The sequence below is a fragment of the Zea mays genome, chromosome 4, assembly GCF_902167145.1.
Source record: "Zea mays cultivar B73 chromosome 4, Zm-B73-REFERENCE-NAM-5.0, whole genome shotgun sequence".
NCBI lineage: Eukaryota > Viridiplantae > Streptophyta > Magnoliopsida > Poales > Poaceae > Zea > Zea mays.
Window position 1 is genome coordinate 97,004,877 of NC_050099.1, and position 6,000 is coordinate 97,010,876.

The window sequence follows — 6,000 nt, forward strand, 5'->3', positions numbered from 1 at the left end:
GGTGTCAGTTCTTGTGGCCATATTTCTTCAACTATAAAGCACAAGAATGAACGTATGGTTCATTCTTCAAAAGCACAAGAATGAACTTATGGTTCATTCTGCATATCAAAAGCACAAGAATGAACTGACAATATGTGATCAGAAATATGGATTAAGGTGTCAGTTTACAATATCACAAGTTACAAATGATATGGTCTTACCCTCTGACCTAATATCTATTCAATCATCATTTTATAAAACCTTTTGATCTGCCTAGGGTCATGGTACATGATATCTGACATTTGTTCTATCTACAGCATGCTGGCGAGGTTTTTGGCGAGAAAGCTATTTTAACCACATAGGCATGTGAGCTTCAATCTCGACTTCAGAGGCTTTCAGATTAGAGGATTAAATTTTGTAAACTGTGATATTGAAGAACTGACACCTTTATAGTTGAAGAACTGTGATAAGGTGATATTGAAGAACTGCAGCACCTTCAGAGCGCGGGGTGGGCGAGCCGGGGCGGTCGGTGCCGAGCTGGCGAGCTGGGGCGGCGGCGCGGCCCGCTCGCGGTGGCGTACCCCGCTCACGGCGGCGCAGCGGCGGCGCGGCCCGGTCGCGGTGACGGCGCAGGCTCCGGGCGGTGGCGGCGCGGGCTCCGGGCGGTGGCGGCGCGGGCTCCCGGCGGTGGCGGCGCGGGCTCCCGGCGGTGGCGCGGTGGTGGCGCGGTGAATTGATGAGGGAGGAGGAGCGCGTACGTGTGGGTGCGTGGGAGGAGACAGAGTGAGAGAGAGACGCGCGCGCGTGGGATGAGTGGGTTTAGGTTTTCACAGTTAAGTTCGACGGTATTCACGAGCCCGACGAACTTAATTTAAGAACGTGGGTACCCACGTTCCTAACGCATTAAGTTCGACGGTTTTATCCACGGCCCACGAACTTAACTTAAAAACGTGGGTACCCACGTTCTTAAATTAACCCATGAACTTAACTCAAGTAAGAACGTGGGTACCCACGTTCTTAATTTTACCCACGAACATTTATCAGTTTCTTGTAGTGACCCTTCATAGTAGCAGAAGTCACTCGGCCAGGATCATATTGTCTCACTCAGTTGGACGGCACAGAAATTGGGAACTCCTGGAATATAGAACATCTCAGAAAATTCTACCCCTAGCCGTATTTCAAAAGCTATCGGGACGACGATGTACTCTGTAAAATGGGAAATATGTCATCAATAAAAAAAGGGCTTCAAAGATACTCAGATTGTTCATGATCGACTTGCATTCTTACTTAACTCGGGGTGACCACTATGCCCTACTAACGGAGCAATCAGCTTAAGTCGGCAACGACTTAAGGCGGTGCAACATGCTCGCGCTTACTTAACTCGGGGTGACCACTATGCCCTGCAAACGGAGCAATCGGCTTAATTCGGCAACGACTTAAGGCGGTGCAACATGCTCACGCTTACTTAACTCGGGGTGACCACTATGCCCTGCAAACGGAGCAATCGGCTTAAGTCGGCAATGACTTAAGGCGGTGCAACATGCTCACGCTTACTTAACTCGGGGTGACCACTATGCCCTGCAAACGGAGCAATCGGCTTAAGTCGGCAACGACTTAAGGCGGTGCAACATGCTCACGCTTACTTAACTCGGGGTGACCACTATGCCCTGCAAACGGAGCAATCGGCTTAAGTCGGCAACGACTTAAGGCGATGCAACATGCTCACGCTTACTTAACTCGGGGTGACCACTATGCCCTGCAAACGGAGCAATCGGCTTAAGTCGGCAACGACTTAAGGCGGTGCAACATGCTCACGCTTACTTAACTTGGGGTGACCACTATGCCCTGCAAACGGAGCAATCGGCTTAAGTCGGCAACGACTTAAGGCGGTGCAACATGCTCACGCTTACTTAACTCGGGATGACCACTATGCCCTGCAAACGGAGCAATCGGCTTAAGTCAGCAACGACTTAAGGCGGTGCAACATGCTCGCGCTTACTTAACTCGGGGCGACCACTATGCCCTACTAACGGAGCAATCGGCTTAAGTCGGCAACGACTTAAGGCGGTGCAACATGCTCGCGCTTACTTAGCTCGGGGTGACCACTATGCCCTGCAAACGGAGCAATCGGCTAAAGTCAGCAGCGACTTAAGCCGGTGCAACATGCTCGCGCCTACGTAATTCAGGGTGACCACTGCGCCCTATTAACAGAAGCAATCGACTTAAGTCAGCAGCGACTTAAGGCGATCTGACGTGCTTACAATTACTCATAGGATGACTTCTATGTCCCGCAAAACAGTTTCAAAACCATCACACATCATTCTACTACTTCAAATTTACGTACTGTTGAATTCTGAAACAATAAGAGAATAACAATATCATTCAAGTGCTAAAACCGGTGTCCTCTAACAAATGTCTGACCATGCTAACCGCACGCTCAAAGCACGCAAAATATTTCTCTATTTCGTGATATCTTTCTCAGGAGCAATCGACGAGGAAGGGCGACTCGAGGAATCAGGAGCAGTATTCACGTCAGCCCGTATATCTTTGGGAACAACCACGCCGGGTCTCCTCATCAAGATCCGTCCTGCCCGAATGGCCTTATCCATGGCTCTGTCGCGCTGGGCTCTCAGAGTAATGGAAGTTTCATCAGCGACCTTGGCAGCCAACCGAGCGGTTTCTAGCTCCTGGGCGATGGATTTCTTGGAAGCACGGAGTTCTTTGATAGTAGCGTCCTTCACTGATATCAATTGCTTGAGCCGGATCACCTCATCCGTGGATTCCTGCAGCTTACAGCGATGGTTGTCTAACTCCTCCATGGTGAAGCGATGACTCCTCTCCAGGATGGTCAATGAGTTGCTAGAATCACGATACAGTCTGTCAAGGTTGTCGCAAGAAGCATCAAGGACACATTTTTCTTCCTGCAAACAAGAATCAACTCCTTCAAACATCAAGCGAGCAATAGGAGCACAGTAAGGCAACGCACAGTTTCATAAGTCACCTTTTCAGAATCAAGCTGAGTGCGAAGGGAAGAGCTCAACGCATTGACGTCATCTAGGGCAGCAAAGACTTGAGCTAGTTCAGTCTGGCTTTGAGAATACCTTTCTTGAAAATCAGAGCACCGCTGGACCAGTTCAGCCTGATCTCGAGAATGTTTTTCTTCAAGAGTGGAAACCTGCCGAGTCATATCTAGCAGGAGATAATCAAACAAAAGGGGTCAAAATGTAAGGCAGCTCAATAATGAAGACAACGGGAAGCAAAAAAGCACTAACCAGCATTGGTCGCCTCCAAGTCAGAGACACGATGTCGATGTAACACTGGATTCCAACGTGCAAGAGACAAAGCTCCTTCCGAAACAGGAGCACCCTGCAACCTCAGCTGGCTAGCCATCCCGTCCACCAAAGCCTGATAAGGAGAACAGATGAGTGTAATGATAGTAGTTCATGCGGAGTAAAAATCAAGCTAAAAATACCACAAGTACCTGGAGGTTGGAAAAGAACGAAGGGACTCCCAAATCATGAGAGATCAATTGATGACCGGGCATAAGGTCGCCACCCGAAGCAGCTTGCAACGAACCAGCAGGGACCAATTCAGTGCCGTCAACAGAGCCCAAAACTTGGTCAGCGGGGACGCTGCCCTCTAAAGCGACTCCCTGGTCCAAAGCTTGGGCTACCACCATGCAGCCAGAGTGCGGAGGCGATCCCGCATGAACGTCCATGGAAGTACAAGAGGGAGACCCCACTCGGACACCCTCGGGGGCTGGGTCATGATTCGTGCTGCCCACTTGAGCCGGATCATCTCTGGCAGTACCCTCGGGGGCTGGGCAGTGGCTTGCGCTTCCCACCCAAGCCGAGTCATCCCCGGCAACATCCTCGGGGGCTGGGCAAGTGCCAACGCCGTCCTTGAGAACCAAGTTCTCTGCAGTAGCCGCCTCTAAGGCTGATGACCCTCAGTTAATTCCATGGGACCAGGACGATCCAAGTCAGTCTCCTGACCCTCGAGACCGCACTCTAAGGTCGACGAGGCACGGGATGACCTCAATCCAGCGTCGAGCACATCAGCACAAACCTCCATCACACCATCACCTGCCGGCTCGGATAACAGATCCTCTGGGACCATATCCTCAAGAGTCTGATCAAAATTTGCCAGGGACAATTCTTGCAGACCAATGAGAGCAGACAAAGCAGGAGAAGGAACTCCACTACTTTCACCACTGGCGACATACTACCGACTGTTATTTCGAGTCAGAGGGCTTCATCTTCTTCCTCCCCATCGTCTTCACCAACAGCACAGGCAACACCCCCATTGGGATCAACAACAGATGGAGCACACCCATTGGGATCAGCAGCAGATGGAGCACACCCAGTGGGGTCGGCGTCAGTAAATTCAGGCACAGGCGTTTCTTCAGCAGCAGGAACCGAAGTACCAACGTCCCGATCCAAACTAGATACTCGCCGGAGGCGTCTCTTTTTCTTTTTCTGCTCATCAGCAGGAGGATCAAGTTGATTGACTCGGCAAGGGCGTCTCGGGCGAGCACTGACAGGCTTCTGAACATCTGAAGTTGTACCAGCCTCTGGGAGAGGCGCCACCACCAATGTCCCAGCAGGAGCAGCATCAGAAGAGTCCTCAGCCAACAAATCAAGCATAACACTTATCTCTGCATCGCTAGGATCCAAGGGCACCTCAAAGTGGACCTGCCGTTCACTATCAGGAACTTCCCTGAGCGAGGCAACCAAGACGCTAACTTCTTCAGCAGAGGGTCGCACTCTAAGGCCCAAACTGCCGTCAGTGACAGGTGGATTCGACACAAAAAGAGTGAAGGCCTTGGGAGGAGGCAAGTTCCAGGCTGAGTATGCCACTGGGGCACCAACATTTGATACCTTGCCTATAAGAATCATCTCAAGCTGGTTCACCAGGTCTACAGAGGGAATTCTTCTATTGGTAACCCGAGTCGAGTCAGCTAGGCCTCGGTACAGGTAAGCCGGGTATGCCCTATCTTTCAACGGCTGAATATTCTTGAAGACAAAATTAGCAACCACAGCCTCAGCAGTTAGACCCCTCTCCTTCAGCAGTCCAACTTCAGCTAGCAAAGCCCCTGCCTCAGCCACCTCCTGATCAGTGGGGGATTCAGTCCAACTCGGAGTACGAACATCCGGCTGTCTTCCCGAGAGTGAAGGGAGAGAATTGCCATGGTTCTCAACAATAAACCATTCCAAGCGCCATCCTTTGATACTGTCTTTGAGGGGGATTTCCAGATACTCGGTCTTCCTCCCACGGCGCATCTCCAAACTAGCACCCCCAACCAACTGATGCTACCCCCCGGCCATCCCAGGGCGACAGTGATACAAGTACTTCCACAACCCAAAATGCGGCAGCACACCAAGAAAAGCTTCACATACATGAATGAAAATGGAAATTTGCAGAATAGAATTGGGATTCAAATGGGTCAGGTTAAGATGATAGAAATCAAGGAGGCCGCGGAAAAAGGGAGAAATAGGAAGACTGAGACCGCGGAGAAGAAAAGGAACGTAAATTACGAACTCATGGGTATCCTCTGTCGGGACAGTGACCCCATGACAAATCCGCTAAGAACATAGCTCCCTCGGGGGGAGGACCCCGATGGACACGAGGTGGAGAAGGTCAGGCTCGGAGACAACAGACATGTGGTTACCTGCGAAAGGCAACTGACTGTTGGGGTCGATTGGAGGAATCACCGCGGCGGATGAACTCGATGCTTTCCGCTTGGGCGCCATCTCAATTCTACTGGCGGACGGAGCAAGAGCCGAATTGCAGAGAGGATTTAGAGGCAGGAAAGCAAGAACTAGGGCACAGAAAGCAGAGGCGGCTAAAAGCGCAGTACTTATGGATATTCTCAAGCCAGATACCGTTTCAAAAAGCGCCCAGTCAGCACCCAGCAGTTACCTCCAAAACACCAGCGTGCCACGTTGTCACTCGGCAGTTACCTCCAAAACACCAGCGTGCCACGGTGTCACTCGGCAGTTACCTCTAAAACACCGACGT